Raw genomic sequence first — 20,643 nt, 5'->3', positions numbered from 1 at the left:
CGCCGGCGACGTCGGTACGTAACGAGAGGAGGGGAGGCGTGATCGTGTACGGCGCCTGCGTATCCCCACTTAAAATCAGCAACCGTAATCACCCCGGTCGTCCCGTTAATCTCCTCCGTTGGCTTCTTCTCTCTCGCACCTTCCTCACCGCACCGCGCAATGACCGCTGATAATATTGATAAGACTCCGCAAAGGCTGCGGCTCGCGGCCACTCTTCTCGTCGGCGCCCTTCTATCTTTCGCGCTTGCGGGGGAGGGGGAGGGGGTGACGAAACTCGGGGTCACCGCGTATGTAATCTACGAGGACGTAACAACGTCACGCATTGTACTCTCAAGTTTTATTTCTCCGTTTATTCCAACGCGACGACCCGTCCGACGCCATGTAGATCCTGTGTGTGGAACTAATGCAACGTGTTTTGAAGTAACAATATGAATGCCAATTTCCTTCGAATGAATAGATGATTAATTATCTTTCTCGCGATCTTTTGCGACTCTCGATGAAAGGTATATCCTTCAATAGATAAAGAAAAATTTAGTTCGGGGAAAAGCTCTTCTACAATTTGAAAAATATTGGCATTTTGTGGAGGAAAAATCGGCGTTAGATTGTTGGAGACATTGCGGGGTATACGCGAAAGAAATAGGTACTAACAATAAGTGGGACGTATAACGATTGCTTCTTCTATTTCTTTGCACAGTGATTTCATTCATCTTGTGCCAAAGGTAAAATAAAAATATCTTAGTTTTGTGTGAGATATAATATAAAAGTTTATAACAATACGTTAAACTAGACCATTTATGTGAATGACGCAAATAATAAAGAAGCGTCTCTCTCTCTCTCTCTCTCTCTCTCTCTCTCTCTCTTTCTCTCTCTCTCTCTCAAGTGCGACTAAATCTTGGTATCTTACAGAAATCTATAATACTAGCTAATTTAACACTGAAAGACAGTAATTTACTTATTTGGAATATTAAAAACATTGTTGTTTAGCGCTTTTATTACTTCAGTTAAGTAATTAATTATTGTCTTTCAGTAATTAAATTAATTAGTATCAAATTAGCTAGTATTAGATTTCTATAAAAGCTGATAATGTTTTTACGTAAATTATTAAATATATTTTTCAGTTTTTTTAAAAAAAGTTACATGTTCATCATGCGAATGTAAATAAAAAAGTTTTATTAATTCTTTTAAAATTGTAATTATAATGGACAAAAATATGTTTTATATATTTAATATACAATACAAAATATATATATCTTAAATATTAATTTTATTAATGAGTGCATGTGTGTATCAAATCAAAGCATTGTCAAAATAAGAAAGATTTTACAACAAACGGACTTTCAATGAGTCACGAGAGAATGGTACATCCAATCGCTCATTGGATAGTTAAGCGGCGTCTACGATGAATTTTAAGGCGCAAAATTTAAGCTTCAAACTCTAAGCCGTAAGAAATTATAGTGACCTTAGTAGCAATTTGCGGTGAAATATCAGTTAAACGTTGGGAATATATTGGGCTAATATTTTGATAATATTATGCCAATAATTATGCTACTAGAGAAGCGGTTGCGCTACTAAGTTATACTGAATATCCAATACTGGCATTGTGGATTCAGCCCGTTACTCCGCAGCCATCGCGATCTCTGTCGGCAAACTGCAGAAGCATTGTGGAATTGTCGGTATTGACAAATGAAATCGCGGGTACGATACTAGAAGAATTATTACCAAGATACCAAGAATTCATGACTTTATCAACATAGTGAAGTGAAAGTTTTACTTTGCTGTAGTAAATTTTTCCCTTATATTCATTTCTACTAATGCAAGATAATTTTAATTTTTATTCTTGCTTTTTATCTTCCTTTAGTATTTATCTTCTTTTAAAAATTTTTAGAAAAAGATAAAGAGTAAATTAAATCAAGATTAAAGATTATTTACATTGGTAGAATGGGCCTAAATAGAGTTTCTTATTCTTTAACGTACGCCTTTAACTTTATTAAAAAATATACTTGCGTGTGATATATTCGTATTATTCGATAATTATAATATTCGTATCTTATTACGTATCGCTTCCGTCATATTTGCGTAATAATAAAAATCAGGGTTGTACCTTTATGCAAAAATATAATAGCTTACATTTATGTTTGTACATTCGTAACACTTTTTTCTTAATGAGTTTCGGAGTGCAGCCTACTCACTGAGCAAAACCCATTAAGAAAAAAATATTACAATCTCATTGTCCACAAAGTACAACGTGAATTATGTAAATCATATATGTGTTACGGTCATCTACGTAAGTAGTGGGTGCGTTCAGTAGAACACAACAGTTTTGTAATCGTATTATGATTATCTGCTGAGATAGGACCATTTTCTAGATCTAAAAGTATAATCCGATCAGCACGAAGAAAATAAATATTAGGTGTTGGAATTAATTCGTAGCGTTTTACAAGTAATGGGAAGTACTTTCATTAATGTATTTTTTAATGCTCATGTGAAATAAATAACATTCTTTCATTAAAAAACGCTACGAATTAATTCCAACACCTAATAGTTGCAAAATAAATATTCTGCTGAACGCAATCGATCTAAAGAGAAGTCGATCTAAGAAGTTAAATTAATTAGTGTCAATTTGACGTAATATTGACCGAATTTGTATTATTTTTTCGTCATGATTCAATCACCCAATTATTTTGACTTTTTTGTTTTTCCTTGGGTGTGGATCTTCCAAGCCTACATATTCTTTGTCGTACTATTACACTATAAATTGCAATAAAGCTCCTCGCATATACATTTTTATTTATTTATCAATGCTAAAATCAGATATTAACAATTATAAATTTCAGTTAATTATTTAGAAATAATTATAAGTAATGGACTCTCCAAATTAAAAAATAATATATAGTGTTAAAAGACGATTGAGAGTCAGACGCAATTGTAATTAAATTCAATTTAATAAAAAACAATTTGACAAACGTTTCGGCTCCTCCTCGGCCATCTTCAGTGTCACACAATATATTTTATTTAACTTTACGAATTTCCTGGCTTTTTATCAATATATCTAATCTATCGCGTAAGAATCTGTCGGCTCTTTTTGAAATTTGGCCTAATTACTTGATTACGAAACCACTGTGAACAATTCAATCTGCCACGCATTCAATCTGGGGACTGAATGTATGTTCCATGGAGAAGCTGGGAAATTTATCAAGTAGAGTATTTAAGCGAATATATTGTGTAACACTGAAGATGGCCCGAAACGTTTGTCAAATTGTTTTTTATTAAATTGAATTTAATTACAATTCCACCTAATTATCTGCGCTAAAGGTACTATTCTATATCGCTTATCGATAGTTATCGTTGCGTAGTTTTTTTATACAAAATATCTGCGCATGAATAACACATAATGATATCGACAACTATCGGTAAGCGATAAGAAAAGCATCCTTCTGCCTGTGTTCTATAACTCGTTATGTGTTCATAACGACAGTTGCACTTTTTACTATGTAAAATATCTGCGCAACTCCCAGCAAACGAGAATAGATTGAAATGAATTGAAATAAATTCAGATTTTCAGAAATATTGATTCACGAATAGTAAAATGAACGTTTTTCAATTCTGAATGCATTTTTATCCATTTATAGGAATTGCAGCATGGAACATATCTCTATGCCTTTCAATCTAAAAATAATATTAGCTTTTTCTGTGCACATTGTGAATACTATTCAATTCAAAATTTTGAATAGAAAAATGCAGTTTTTCAATCCAATTGTATCCAATTGAATTTAATTAAATCCAATTGAATCCAATTAAATCCACAATTGAATCCAATTAAATCCAAAAAAAGTATTCGCTTTTTAAAATACGCATTCGGATAGAGAATATTTCAATCTCGTTTACTGGGCTGTAGGCTTATTCTGTAACTTTTTTAGACGAGCGATTTACGCCCGTTTTCAGTTCACCGATCAATCAACGTATTAGTTGACTAAAAATGATTTAATTCGATTCTTCATATTATTTTGAAAAAACATTTATATACACTTTATTTGTTTATGTGGTCGTTGAATAGTCACAAACAATTTTTTGTTTATTATAAAAGATCTAAACTTCGAATAAAAGTAAGTTCCGAAAAAATTTCTGTAAGCTTAATTAGATCAAAACGGATATTTTTTGTTTCCGAAAACTTTTTGTTTAAATCTATGGTTTTGGAGATAAAAAATGTTTAAACTTGAAAAACGACTACCTTTATGACTTTTTTTTCTCAGAAATTAATCATCTAATCAGTATGAATAAAACACGAAAATATTCGATCAATCTTAAATTATAACAAGAAATTTTATTTTATTTTGATCTGTAATGTTATTGATAATATAAAAACTTTATTATACAACGCGGACGCGCCTATAAAGTTTTCACTATCAATAACAGTACAAATCAAAATAAAATAAAATTCTTGTTATAGTTTAAGATTGACCGAATATTTTCATTTTTTATTCATACTGATTGGATGAGTTTCTGAGAAAAAAAGGTAGTCATTTTTCAAATTTAGACATTTTTTTTATCTCAAAAACTATTGATTCAAACAAAAAAGTTTCAGATACAAAAAATGTCCGTTTTGATCCAATTAAGCTTACAGAATTTTTTCGGAATTTTTATTCAAAGATTAGATTTTTTAAACAAAAAATTGTTTATAACTATTCAATGACCACATAAAAAAAATTAAATATAAATAGATATTTTTCCGCAGAACAATATGACGAATCGAATTAATTTTTAGCCTCTAGAGCGTTGATTGGTCAGTTAGGGTACTTCCTAAGTGACTTTTTGACGGTAAACCATTCATGTATTAATGACAATTTTACTAGTTAGGGATGTCGTTCCGCAGATGTTTTACCGAACAGTCGTTAAAAGTTACAGAAAAGATCTACTGACTCTCAATCGCCCTTTATACTATTTTAGTTAATTACTTCTTTCTATATTGTGTTACTCATTATAAAAATTTACATATTTTGCATTGCTTATAATTTACATTATCTACATGAAAAAAATAGTGTAAACTTAACGTAAACAACACAAAAATTTCATATATGTATTTATATAAACGTAATCTTGAAATACACGATACAACTCTGATAAAAACTATCGTGTATTACATCTTGTATCTTTATCGTGGATAAAAATTACAGAAATGATGAGGTTGTATTGAACGCATAAAAGTTCCATAATATCCGATTCTATCAATTACAACTTACACTATACCTTTTTTCTACAATAGTTTTAGACAGATTAGAAGGAGATATAAAAATAAATCGATATTAATTCTCAGTACATATAATTCTAGTGATCTGTATCTACACATATCCGGGTGTAATCTAGCGTTTTCTTTTGCTTATATTTCAGATTGTGGTGCATCGATTTTAACAAATTTTTTTTTAATCTATTGTTTGAAGTCTGAAAGAACAGAATTTTGAAATTAGAAAGTCTAAAATGTCGTAGCGCAAAAGATATTTTGCAATAAGTGAGAAGGGATCGGAAAAAAAATGAGAAAACAACGAATTTTTTTCAAAACCTTATCTTTTTGTCAAAAATAAATGAAAAAAGATTTTATTAGTGATGAATCAACAGCTAATGAGTTGAACTTTAAGAAACTATAAGCGTTTTTGCGATTTGTTCTAAAAACGATATTTTTTTTGCAAAGTAAAAATGATTTTTCAGTTTTATGGAAACTAATCATAAACCGAAAATCTTTAAATTTTGAAATAAAAAAAGTAATTCTAATATTCTTCTAATGGTAAATATTAACAATTTACTGTTATAGGTATGATCAACGCAATGCTACAAATGCAATTTTAAAGCAATTTTTAATTGGTCAATTTATAAAATTCTTTTTTCTAATTGATTAACCAAACGCTTCAAAGCATTTGTAGTGAGACTTTGATCGCAGCTTATATTTAGTATTTACCGCATTTTCCGTAGGATTCATTAACGAAGAAGCCTAGGAGAAGAAAAAATCTTTTTCTAATATTAAAAACACAATAAAATTGACTTAAATCATTTTTTTATGATGTGCACTCATGATTAAAATCATAAATAATCTAATTAATCATTTCTATTTTCATTTCAACTTTACAGTAAGTCCGGATTTTTTGACGTTGTACCCACAAGGGGTTAGAATAACCCCAACACGTACTTTACACCATACAATTATGTAGCTAATAACGCATTAGAAGGTCGCCGAGCAAGGAAATTATAAAGGTGAAACTTCAGTTTTTCCCTTCCAGTTTCAGCACCATTGCTCAAAGCCTGTTCAAATGCCTGAACTATGAAAATCGGGTGGGGTTACGCTAACCCCTTGTGTGTACTGAGTGTTAAAGTAGTAGTAAGGCGAGAATACATCAGAGTCTTGGATAACGCATAACGCATAATAAGAAAATGAACCAAAGTCCTTCATTTTCTTCCTTTTCCATGAAATAAAGGACTAATTTTTTATGCTTTATGCATTACGCAAAGATCTGTGCTCTGGTTTTTAATCTACATTGACTGAAACGAACACGAGTTTCGAAAGTATCCGCCATTTGCGCTAATCGCAAGATGTCGCGATCGCCTATTGCCGGTCCTTACCTTTCGATCTGCCAATCGCGAATGAATCTCTGCCGGATTATCGTTTGTTGCGTCGTGTCGGTGCGGAGCAATTCCGCAGACGATCGTTTCTTTAATCATGTGTACTCGCGTACGTAACGTTCATACGTAATTTAATTGACAAGGAACTTGTCCGCGAACACGAAACAGACTCGGCAGGCAGCGGCAATCTACACTTGAACAGCTCCGACGTCGCGCCGCGTCGCGCGACACCTGACGGATCTGTTTGAAAACTGGCGGAGCCGGCCGCACCGATATCGGCCGACTCCGGCTGCGCTCGGCGATCTTCGGCTGCCGGCGCTGCGGCTGCGGCTCGCTACTGCACGGGGTTCACGAGAGTCGAAGCACGGAGCCCCGCCCTGCCTGCCACCCGTCAGAGCCGTGAAGGAGCAGGAGCAGCAGCAGCAGCAGCAGCAGCTCCGCTTGTCTTGTTCGAGTTGAGAGTTCCCGTGTGTCGTCGAATGAAAACAATCGCCGACGTCCGACCGTCGTCGTCGTCGTCGTCGTCGTCGTCGTCGTCGGCTTCTCGAGACGTTCTAGTTCCCATAATCGCGTGCTCAGGTGCGGCTCCACGCCATCGTGATAACGCGTAGCCGTCGCTTATCGTCGTCGTCGCCGTCGCCGTCCTCATCGTCGTCGTAATCGTAATCGTCATCGTCATCGTCTTCGTCATCATCGCGGTGTACCCGTTGTCGCGACGTCGGTTAACCTTAAAGAGAGCGACGGGTGCGGTGGTAGTGTTTTCCCTCCGAGGAGGTACGACAAGTAAGCTCGAGTATATATCGATACTCGAGGCGAAGAGCTGTGACGAGGAAAGTGCGTAGTCATCGATGTGAGAGCCGAGGACGACGAGGAAGAGCAGAGGGAGCGAGAGTGCGAAAGGGGAAAGCGCGAAGAGAGAGGAGAGCGGAGAGCGGAGAGAGGCCGAAGCAAGCCGGGAATTCTGAGGATCGCAGCTCCGTCAGGGAGCATCAGGTACGTAGCACCTCCGTAAGCACCTCCGTAATTACGCGTTCGAGGCTCCTCCGCGACTTCCGGCCGGCCCTTCCGAGTTCCGCGCGACTCGATCTCGATAACCGCCGAGAGCCATCATGGCGGCCGCCTAGGCCTACGCTCTCTGTCAAAATCTCGCCTGCTCGCCGTTATTTCGATCGCGCGCCGCTCGTCTCTCGCCTCTCGCCGCTCGCCGCTCGCCGCCGGTTGTCCGGGCGACGACACCGACCGCCGACGGCGAGCCCGGCCACGAGAGCGGATTCACTCCGGAAATTCTTCGCGTCACTCTTCTCGAGACGACGCGCCCGTTTGCACCCGCGAAAGAGACTCGACCTCATCTTTTTCCCGTGTCCACGCCGTGTCTCTCGTCCATAAAAGCCTCCTTCGATTTCATCTCGTTTGTCGCGCGACACGTCGTGCGTCGTGGCGCTACATTTATGATGATGATGATGCTGCTGATGATGCTGATGATGCTGCTGCTGGTCTAAGAGGACGACTTCGTTGCGCGACGTCGGCGAACGTGTTCGGAAATAGAATGAGCGTTGCGATTACGTGGGTCTGGATGCATTATCGATCGGATCATTGATTGGAGTGGACTTCCAATCGAGATTGCCGGGAAGACTCTTGGTATACATATAGGTATATATGTGTAGTAGAGACTTTAAAAAAGAGCGTTCTGACTACAATGAGTCAGAGTCCGGCGATAACGAGACTCTTCCTGCGCGCAGAGAATTTCCTTGTCGTAGGATATTTGAGAGAACGTCAACGAAAATCTTTCATTTTGTTAGTTTATATTTTCGTGCGAATTTATTGGCAATTTTCCCATTCAGATGTGACAGATCCTTCAACTAGTGTAGAATTTATAATGAGAGAAAATTATTAAGTTGTTAACTTGATCCGTCTTTATTTCTTTCATATTATATTCAAATATGTATTTTTTCCAATGAAAGAAATAAAGGCCAACTAAATTAATTTAGTCGAATTAATAACTTTTTTTCAATGTATATGGTAATTGTTGAGTTTAGCCTCCTCATCTCTGATGTTGATAAAATTGGACTCATTTTGATTCATTTTTTACACGAAATGAACGAATTTGGAAAAAAGTGTCGCTCTCTCTCTCTCTCTTTCTCTCTCTCTCTCTCTCTCTCTCTCTCTCTCTCTCTCGCGAACCCGATATTAATTGCTAAAGTTGACAAATATTCAGGACTAGAAATCTGTCACATCGATGGCATAGAGAATTACATAAATTCTCTCTTTTATAAACAATATAAACACAAATTATTTTCTATTGTACAATTTTGGTTTTTACAGTAGTGAATTTTATATTTATAAAGCAAACAAATATCTAACCAAAATAAAATAAATTCTCTACTAAAAACAAAAATTATATAGAAAATAATTTGTGTTTTTAAAACAGAGAATTTATGTAATTGAAGCAGAAAATATACTTACTCTAGCTTCACTTACATGTTCTCATGTTTTTTTATGCCATTCGATGTGACAAGATTTCCCAACTTGAACAGCCGTCAATTTTAATGATTAATACTTCAGTCCATGGAGCAGAGCGACATTTTATTTTTACCAGCCAGATTCGTTCTTTTCGTGCAAGAATGCATCGAATGAGCCTAATTTTATCAATATTGAAGATGAGGAGGCTAAATTCAACAACGATTATTTCACACGTAATATGATTTAAATACATGCATTTTTCGACAAAATTGACAAATTTATCTCTATTTATTTATTATTATATTATACATATTTGATAAGTACATACATTCTGCAGCTATACTATCATAATTTAGCCAAGTTAATAACTTTTTTGAACGTATGTATTTAACTCAAATGTATTAGGTTTAATTTAAATACATACATTTTTCATCAAAATTAATTAACTATGTTGTTTTTATTAATTTCAACGAACAAACTGTATTTTATTTTTATTTATTATTATATTATACTTGATAAATGTAAATATATTCTACAACTATACTAGTTTTAGTCAAGTTAACAGCTCTTTTGAATGTAGGTACATATATATTTAAGTCAAACATTGTGATTCAATATTAATAACACATTGTTTTGTGTTTATCAATTTCGACGAATGAACTATATTCTGTCTTTATCTGTTTATTATTATAATATATTTGATAAGTATATACATTCTATCCAACTAAATTAATTCAGTCAAGTTGACAACTTTATTTTTTCAGTATAATATTTATACATTTATTTTCATTATATTATTTATAAAATTGAGCAAATCTATTTCAACTTCTAATTCATGCGATTATTATGACTTTTAAAATGAATCATGCAGCGTCATTCTGAGTTTTTATATTGAATACAAATTTATCATTAAGGAAAAAACATATAAATATACAATAATACATTTGTCAAGAAGGTGCATCACGCTAAGCCTTTAAAATTACGCGACCGTAACTTTCAACATTTTGATCTTCAGGAATGTTTGCGTGTCACATCCATAGTCGTTTTTCCTCGACGAAGCGATGTCTATGACGTTTGTTTGACGATGACTCGGGTTATCTCGCGGCATACAATGCGCGTAATATGAGTCGCTTTACATAATATATGTTTCCGTGAAAACAAAGTTTGTTTTAACTTCTTCTCGATGTAACCCGTGAGTTGAATTTGATGTAAAAAACGCTAAGGCGAAAAGTGTCCATTGTTTTCTATGGAAATTCATTAGAGAGAAATGTGCTTATTAGGAACTTAGGCACTGAAAAAGAAGTCTAACTATATAATAATAATCAAGCCTAGATGATAGTTATTAAAGATTCAGTAAAATAATTTCAATCAACTATAATTGATTAACATAACTAACACAAATTAACTAATGGCTAATTTTACTTTTCTAATTATTATTAAATGGTTGATTACTAGATATTATTTATTATGTTTGGTTGATAATATTTACTAAATATTAAACCAATATTCTAAACAAAATATATTTGATAGCTACTGTAATACCAGAATACCCTTTTTTTTCAATGCTAATTTTACTTTTCTAATTCTTTCTAAATGTTAGTTCTTTTTTATTATGTTGGATAATATTTACTAAATATTGCATCAATAAAATATATATTGTATATATATTGTATATTATAAATATATATTGTAAATATATATATATATATATATATATATATATATATGGTAGCAATTATCAAACTTTTTTTTAGTGCATTGAAATTGACGACTGCGAGTCACGCCGTAACATTTAATCTCGGCAGGAACAGGACTGCGCTCACTCGATACAATAATTGAAAAAACAATCATTAATTTTTGACAATTTATGACATTTCGTTATTTCAGGCTGGATTAAATGATGTAGTAATCACATTACTCATCTGTTAAAAATAGAGCTACTAAATTTATAAGTGAGACTGTCACGAACAAATTTATAGAAATCGTAAATAGGAGTCATAAAAAATGGTTAAATAACGTGAGTAATTGGGTCTCTCTCTCTCTCTCTCTCTCTCTCTCTCTCTCTCTCTCTCTCTCTTGCTTCTGCTAAGATTAACTCTTAACTGGTAACTTTTGTGAGATATTCTAAGAACGGAAAGCGTGATGCAACGCAAAGAATTGAATTTTCTTATATAACAAGTGGCGATTATGTTTGATTTCTGTTAACATCAAATGCGTATTTGCTGGATTCGTATTTATTGGTAGATATTTTTTTACGATACGAACGACTTTATGTCGTAAAAATATTCAGCTCAAGAAAGTTCACATTAAACCATATTTATATAAATTTCATGTTCTTCTGTTCGGTATTTTAGTAAATCTTTAAATATCACACAAAATTGTTTTGTTGCCGTTTGAGAAGCACGGACATTCTGACGTCATTCACTGGATTTCCTGGAAACATTTCATCATGTAATAATTGGCTTTACCATTTTGGATAGAACTTTCTCTCTCTCTCTCTCTCTCCTTTTATTTAACCGTATGTATCACCATAGTTTTTGTCACAGATTTTTGGCTGTCTCATGGCAATAATCGTTTGAGTCAGAGAAGATGATCAAGCGAGGATACACGTAAGCACGTGATCCATGGATTTTACGAGAATGATCTTTGGCATTTCTCGGATAATAAACCTTAAACGACAGGTCACGGGTTAATGATCGCAATAAGTCGAGAATGGGGAAAGATGGAGAATCGGTGATAAACAACGGGCGATTGTTGTTGCGGGTTATAGGTATCACATTGAGATCGCTGGTACTTTAATTTGATGCGTCAGATACGTGGAGATACGTCAGGCGACTTTCTGATCTTGGTTGGAGAAAGAAATTTCTTGCGACGCATCACATTCCATCTTGAAATTGGCCGACCAATTGCCGACCGCAGCTGTCTTAATCGGCTTTAATTGCTTCGGAATATAGCGTCGCGCGCGCTACAGACAAGTGACGTCTTGAGTTCAATTGACAGCGTCCCACTTGAGAGACGTGTCGGCGATGATATCTATGGTTATCGGCACTCCCGATTGAGTTGGGCCAGAAATCAGTTGCACGTCACAATAAATCGCATGTTTCCTACGAGATTTCAGTATTTCACCGGCACGTGAAATGCACTCGATGAGAGAGAGAGAGAGAGAGAGAGAGAGAGAGAGAGAGAGAGAGAGAGAGAGAGAGAGAGAGAGAGAGAGAGGCGCGGTTGTTTCCATTAGTATATAATAGCGCATCTCGTATTATTCAACTACATTTCTTCAATCTTATTTATAGCAAGTCCTGAATTAGGAGAGACGGGGTCAGTTGAATAGGGGTAAGTAGAATAACCGAGACTACATTAAAAACAAAACAGGCGAGACATGCGTAAACGAGTCTAAGCACGCAGCAGCGACTGTCGCTAAGTCTACTGTAACATCTTGTTGCGAACACATCTATGATAAAAATTATGCCACAATTTTAAAAAATTGTACACCTAAATAAATATTTTTATTCTTAAAGTTTTTGTTTTACTATCGTATATGATTGTCTGAGATATTTGATTTCTACTTAGATAGTAAGTGTAGTTCTTACTTAATAAAATCCAACAGATTTTTTTTGTTTCTCTATGTGTCTCTATTATCGTATATTGTTAATGTTTTTAAAAAACGTATGAGGATAGTAGACTAACCACAGCATGGAACTGTATGACTCATTTAGTGACGACTCTTATAATACTTACTCAAAATTTTATTCCTTTCAAAAGATTTTCCTCAGTGGTAAATGTTATAAGTTTAGTTTCCTCAGGTCCAATCTCGAAAACTAGGCTTATTTGACGTGTTTTTGTACGAAATGAAATTTTGCAAAAAGAAGTATTGTTTGTCCTGCGAAGTGAATGTTTGTGTTTAAAATATATTTTATAAAAGTTTTATTAATATGTAGTCAAAGATGTAGCTTAAAATACATTAATCTTTATTTTAATAATCTTAGTCGAATTACCCCGATCTCGGGGCTAGTTGAATCAGATAGAATGCATTAGAAAAATGCATTTTTTTCATATTAGTTATCAGTTTTCCCTTATTATTAAAATATTATTAGATAGTCGAATGTATGTAGTATGTAAAATTCATTTTTTCATAAGTCTCTTAATTTTGTTTGTAAAAATTCGAAACTGAAAAATGAATCTATTAGCCCCGGTTTCCCCTATTCAGCAAAGTCTACCTTAATGTAAATCGATTCTTTCATAGCGAATTCGGTCTCCTACATTAAGTACATTATGCATATTAAGCTGTCCAGAAAGATCGCTTTTGTCGAAAGATCTAAAATTTTGCTGGATATTAATCTAAAAATAATTTTATTGGAAAGTTAAGTTAGTAGAGTATCAAAATTTTTTGCAGCATTGCTCATCACTTTTTTTAATTTCTAACATATAATAATTATTTTGATAATCTAAAATTATTTTTAGATTTATGTCCAGCAAAACTTTAGCTCTTTCAGCAAAATCTTTCTTCCGTATGCTATACATAAAATTAGCAAAGTTAAATGTTCGTAGCATATAAATATTTTAAATGATTTTACTACTCAATAATTATATAATATTATAAATTTATTAAAGATATGCTTGAATTATTTCATTGAAGTTAATTACGTACATCGCATTTAAATATTTTATATAAAGCAGCTTTTAGTGTGTACTAATCCAATACTGTAGTAAATGATCGAATTTTTATCATCAGTTTTGAATATAGCACAAAAAACACGATTTTACTGAAATATTTCAAAATTTAGCTAAATACATATTTAAAAATAATTTTATTGAATCAGCAAATAATTATGTACTCGTAGCTTAAAACTGATTGCTAAAATGTCAAAAGATTTCGCAGCACTGATCGCCATGCTTGAGATTTCTATAAATAATAAAAATTTGAGTGTTTTGTATAATTATTTTGATAAGTCTAAAACAAAATTATTTTTAGATGTGCTTAAATTTTTAAATACTTGAGCAAAATTGTTCTTTCCGTGAGTTTTTGGTCTCGAGTTATATTTAGGTTATATTATATAGGTATTTATATTCCGTAAAATTTATTTCAGTGAATTAGATTAATTCCGGTAGCATTGGATGTGTGTTTAACGAAGGCGCCTACCGCTATCCCTTTCATTTTATATTGCAAACTGAACATTGTTCTTGGTTGCGCGATGTTCGCGTAGGAGGCCAAGATCTATCCAGGACCGTTGTTTGTTGTTACTCCACTCGCGTGTGGTTCCGTATATCATTTCATCACAGATAACGTCACGTGCGCCGAACAGCGGCGACGACGGTAAGCTTTATACAGATGCAGACGCTTCTCTCTGATAGAAAACACCCGGGCCTCTTAATAGCGATCGCGGCTTACAGGACGGTTAGTAGGTCGCACTACTTATCGAATGGCGAAAGGGTCAACGTATTTGAGCTGGATGATGTGTCTCATAGTTAAAACTCCCCTTTAGTCACTCTGTCGTCGACTTTCCTGCTCTTCTCTCCCATGGGCTACGTCCTGCTGTTTTATCATACCTGCCTCTCTATTCCTTGATACCAGCGAGATAGCGGTTCTTTTTGCAGGGACATGGGAAATAAGCAGTACAAAAAAAAAACACGATTTGTTAATTTAACCCTGGAATCTGGAATTGTACTTATATTTTTCTTACGCTATTCTGAGTGAAATTATTATTAACACTACTCCTGGTGAAAATTTATATAATATTTATTATATAATTGGAAATGTTTTTACTTTTTATTCTATTTTATAGGTTGCAAAGTGTAGAACAACTCTATTTTAATGTAAAAAAAATTGATTTTAATGTTAAACAATCTTAAATGTTTCAAGCTACAACATTTTAATAACAAGAACTGTACTAAATTTGAATTAGTACTTGAGTGAAAAAGTCATTGCAGGGTTAAGGCTGATATGTATGTGTTTATATTTTATTCGTATGACAAATTTTTCAAGTATAATGATTAACTACAGAATAGAAAAGTTCTCGAGTTTCCATAAACTCTGTATTTTGTAACCAATTGACATACAAGAAAAATTTGTCGTACGTCAAATAAAATATTAGCTTAATAATTGGTTTCTTGGTGAATTCCCTTCTTATAACGAAGTTTAATTTGAATATTGTGTAATTTGTTCATGAAATTTAATATTGCGAACGAAATATCGTTATCTCGAACTTTTATATGGTAGTTATTACGTTACAATTATCTTAAACTATGAACAAAACTGGGACACTGCTGACACTTGGAAAAAATCTCACAGATGCGCTTTATGCGGTTAAACGATTCTTCTTGGCACGCCTAATGACGTCATACGACTGCATTAAACTAGGACAGGGTTTAACGCTGCAAGTTCTGCAGCGTGTATTCGGCCGCGATAAAACCGTCAGGATACGATTATCGTCGGATTTAGTTTCTCGCAGATTTCGGTAAACTCGATTTACGAGCTTTCTTAGTGAGAATCCATTCGCGTCTCGAAAGCCGTTGGAATCGGCTTTCTTCTCGCGGCATTATTTTCATTCATAAAAGTAGCACCGGCGATTTCATTTTCTAACAGAGAATCACGTTCGCGGTATAAATGCCGTTCATTGATGTCGATGCTGCCACGATCAATATTGTACACCAGGCCGCGTATTGAATGTAATTTACACGGTCCAGTTGCCTCGCATGCGACTAATCGAGAGTCACATGCACATTTAGACGCGCATTTTTCTTCGATCGGGCGACGTTTTTAATAATAAAATCAAATGTATTTTATCGTCCACCTTTTTCTTGCGCAACTCCCACGCGGTGACACGTTAAAAAAAAAGAACGTCCCGTTGGTTGTTGCATTAGATCCTAATATAGAAACGAGGACGTGTCCGCGTCTCCCTCGGCATCTAGAAATTAGCGGACCAGCAACACTGCGCGGTCTGCTACTCCAGGTTACTTTCTGACGTCACTGCCAGCCTCTTGACGTCATTCACCTGTATCTGCTTCTCTCTTTGTCTCGTCTCGGGAGATGTGCCACATCTTCGCCACTTAGGATTCGATGACCCAAACGTGTATCACATTTATCATCTATTTCGCTACTTTGACGAAACAATTATGAGACGAATATTACTTCGGGAGAGGAAAAAAAAGTTCAAAAAAGCAAACGAGTTGCAGTTTTTGATCGATCGATCGATGCACTTGCGTCACGGTATATTTTAAAACATCATAATGATTCCGTGCCAAAGTGAGACATTAACTTTCTATGGCCTATAAACGTGAGTTTAAACCAACGAACTGTATGGTTATTAACTAAAAGATTGAATTTCAGAGAAGAGTGAGCAGTGGTCTCTCCGTTATTAATTTCTCTTCGTTAAGACGAATAGATACTTTGTAATAAAATCAAATCGGGATGCCAAGTCCAGAAGTGAAGCTCAATTACATGAGCGATCACGAAAGTGACGGTCGGGCGACCGTAAATCAGATCGTAGCTCGTGCATCGGGTCAGGTAGAAAATTACGGCACAAGGGTTCGACAATGTTAGCTTACCGAGCATCAGGATGATAAGTCATAAAGCCATTAGCCAAGTAACCAGAAACATTGGAGGGCAGGTGCGACGTTGATGAACGTCGTGCCGGTCTGTCGACCAACTGTCGCTCCGCTCCGCATACGATTACTGGCTAGCGCTCTCCCCTTTTACTTCGGTTCGGTGCCCCAAAGAGTCGACGGTGCCAAAGGAACGATCAAGTATTCGATGTACTTGGCAGCCCCGCGGTTGTGTATGATCAGGCCGAGACGCAACCGAAGAGGCCGAAGAGCGAAAGAGCGAGAGCGGGTTGCATTGGACGTTGACCCGAGCGACTCAACTGTTGCTCCCATTCGCGCATCCGGGAGTCCGTCGAAGGGAGGCGACCTAGGGAAGATTTGATAATGGACGAGTTCTTCCGTCTGGCTCGAGTGTTTGTCACGTAAATTTAGTCTGGGGAATGACTGCCGATCGAAAATTTGTGACACACGAATTGGGAGTCACTTCACCAGAGAAAAATATCTGGTTGGATTTAATAATTTGAATTCTGAAAATGAATCTTGAAAGTGAACGAATCAGAATTATCTGGTTAAATCTATTAATTCTAGCATACTTGAGATAATACCAGAATTCTGATTGATATAATAAAAATTTTATGGCTCCATTTTTCAATCAGATATTTTTCTCAGTTTGAATTTCACACTCAATGTGTGCTGTGTTTTCGTCGGAGCAGATTCCAATTCTCTTAAGCGGCTATAATTTTGGGATTTGATAAAAAAAGGAGGCTGTTAATGTTCAGTTTAATCGAATCGAATAATAAAATGTGGAGATGTCAGGTGTATTAAACTTTATATGTTCACTAAAAAATGATTGGTAGTGGGCATGTAATACTTATCAAATGTATTTTGTTTAGCGTATTCATGCAATTAGTAAATCACCAAACATAATAACAGTAACGAACCGTTGGTAATGAAATTTTATGGATAATTTTTCAAATCGCCGAGAAATTGATGTATTAAAATTATTAGAAAATGAGGTTTTTGTAAAGAAACTATGTTTTATGTTTTTCTTGTTGTAAAAATAATCTTTTTGTCGTTCAAAGACTTGAGAAATAACATTTTTAAGTCATCATATAATTACACTACAAATTACCGGTTGATGTTCTATTTTAGTCAATATCACAATGCAGCGAATATGAACTAGCTGCAATATGATTGCTTAAAATAGAATCATCAACCGCAACCGGTAATCCGTAGTGTGATCATAAATTTGTTCGCATCGAATACTTCAACATGTTTCAAATGTTGATCGTTGGAATGAGTAAGAGCTATGATTTGGAGCATGTTGGAGCATGTTAAGGCATGTGGCGCGAACAAACCTTATAGTTTGAAGGTAACACATTGTAGGATATTTTCCTTTTGATAACATAAGTCGACAGACACGCAAGTGCGATGTCATCTTGTGTCATCAACTGGAAAGTACCCATCGTTAGCTGTGTTCGATTTGGATGCTTACCGCGCTGTAAATGATAATTCTATCTTTATTGTTTATTAGACGTAAAACAAGGATAGAAGCGCTGAAAATGCTGAAAGCGTTCAAATCGAATATAGCCATAGAAAAATGTAAAGCACTAACGTTCGTTTCTATCAACGTGATTTAATTTTAATCTCGTTCGTAAGTTCAACTAACTTTTCATCTTTTTCTAATTCTAATACGTCGCCTACAATATGCGGAGTAAGAAGTAAGAGTAATACACATTCTGCAATAAGTCATTAGTAGTGAATCAGAAATCAGAAGAAATTGACCAATCACAGTCGACTCTTCTTCTTATATTCGACTATGATTGATAAATTTCTTATTTTTGCTTCTTACACACACACACACACACACACACACACACACACACACACACACACACACACACACACACACACACACACACACACACACACACACACACACACATTGTAGGCAACGCAATAGAATTAAAAAAAAGATAAAGAGTTGTAATCGAATCGAGATTAAAATTAATCTACAGTGATAACAGACATAAGATTAAGCAGGACTGAATTGATCAATTATAATAAACACAGGATTGTCAGTTTTCCACGGACGGAAAAATCGAGGAAATCGGGAAAAGTCATGGAAATTTAAATTGAATTATCATGGAAAACCTAGAAAATTCAAAGAAAAATATAAGAAAGTCTGAAATTTCGAGCTTCGCTCAATTCTCTCAAAATGCTTTTATTCCAAATAATTATTATAATAATATATTAACATTTATAATCAAATATTGATTGTCTTAGTCAATATTTCAAACCGTGTATTAGATAATGTATCAGTCAGTCATTATATTAAAAGAAATGTTATAATTTTTTTTTAAATATAGAAATTAGACATTTCTTAAAATGTCAAATTTTTATTTTTGATTTACTCTTCATGCAGTTTAACACAAAACTTAATTCATTTTAATTAAACTTTGTTATAAATGAGATACATATTCTATTAAATATATTTTTTACTTCAAATTGTGATGTAATTAAAATTAAAGTAATCGAAACAATTGAAATTTATATTTTATTCGATATTTTACTCATTCTTTTCTATTATAACTGAAATCTTTTTTCTAATACTCTTTTATTTTTTATTTATTGACCTAAATGTTGCATCCAAGATTTCATTATGCTGTTAAGTTTCTAAATGTATGTTCTTAATAATACAGGATAGAGCTTTCTTACAATCTCTGCTTCTAAATGTAAAAATTTACATATTTGATATTGATTATGGAAAAGTTCGTTTCTGGTCGTTTCACTGTCACCTGGAAGACTTGGAAAAGTTCAAGAATTTCAAAATTCATTTTCTGTGCAACTTGGGGCAATAGCCTTACATTATTCTCTACTATGATTACTCGATTTGCTTAAATCATACATACTGCCATACTTGTTTTTGTATACAGTACCATGGATTTTAGGCACTGCAATCAAACAAAAGTATTTAGCAGTTGCAGTAACCATACATCATATGTTCTGCTTGCCATTGCCATGCATGTTGCGGTGATTAAACCGGCAGCTTTCTTTTTTATTTGGATTGCTGGCTGGTGGCTGCAGGAGGCAGCAACAGCAGTGGTTTATGTAGTAACCTGTCATCGTCGGCAGCGACGACTGCGTCCTCTTGACGCCGGGTCGGTCAGTTGATACGGCGCCAGCGTCGTCTCTCCCACTTCCCGACGACTCGTCCTCCCGGCCGACCTTCTCTCGAAACCACGTCCTTCCTTGGGTGTGGTTCGGGATCGTCGAGACGTCGTCTCTCAATCGTCGACAAGTCGTGGAACTCGTTTTTCAAGCTGCTAATCGTGGATTTCCTTCGCCTTGACGTCGCGGCTCGTGAATGACGCTTGTCCTCCTGCATTCGTGATTTATGCGCCCGTCATAGGAACAAGGACGATTGTGCGACACTGCGAGCGGACGAGTCGAACAAGAAGTGCAAAGAGTGTATGGATAGGGGGAGGAGGGAGAGGAGAGGGAGAGAGAATCAGAAAGATTGAGGAAGAGCGGGGTGAGAGCAACGACGACGTTCATCGATTCGCGTCGCGCTTTCACGATTGCGTGCGAAACGCGATGGAAAAAGCGAGAGCCCCTCTCGCTGACGTACATGCGTGTATACATGCACCTCCGCAGTGCCTGCAAAACTAACCCGCAGTTCCGAGCAGTAACTGTTCCGGGAAAGGAACTGGAAGTGAAACTGCGGCGCTAGCCCAAAGTTCCAAAGTTCTCCGTTGCCGAAGAAAAGAGTTTTCCTCGCAGACACGATTCGCGTGTTGACGGGCGCAACCTGGCGGTAACGAGCGGCAAGACTTTTGACGGGGTTGTACGTCGTCTGCTTCGACCTGGTGGTTGCGGCGGCAGCGGTGGTAGTGGTAGCGGTAGTGGTGGCGGTGGTAGTGGTGGTGGTGGTGGTGGTGGTGGTGGTGGTGGTGGTGGTGGTGGTGGTGGTGGTGGTGGTGGTAGCGGCGGTAGCGGTTCTTTCACAAGAGGTTATGTTGCTGCGGCTTCGAT

The 20,643-nt window shown here is 35.6% G+C and overlaps 1 protein-coding gene across 1 annotated transcript in view; it reads left to right on the top strand.

Moving 5' to 3' along the window:
* The first annotated feature begins 6,952 nt into the window (after nt 1-6,952).
* The window catches only part of Gbeta13F (guanine nucleotide-binding protein subunit beta-1), a 40,835-nt gene continuing 27,144 nt past the window's right edge, over nt 6,953-20,643 (top strand). Inside the window, exon 1 of the mRNA XM_011065282.2 lies at nt 6,953-7,599. The gene's annotated coding sequence lies outside the window, so the exon portion shown is untranslated. The remainder of the gene's footprint in view (nt 7,600-20,643) is intronic.

This window comes from Acromyrmex echinatior, chromosome 13 (genome assembly GCF_024713525.1).
Source record: "Acromyrmex echinatior isolate Ae372 chromosome 13, ASM2471352v2, whole genome shotgun sequence".
NCBI classification, from domain to species: Eukaryota; Metazoa; Arthropoda; class Insecta; order Hymenoptera; family Formicidae; genus Acromyrmex; species Acromyrmex echinatior.
This window is presented reverse-complemented; position numbering and strand designations above follow the sequence as displayed.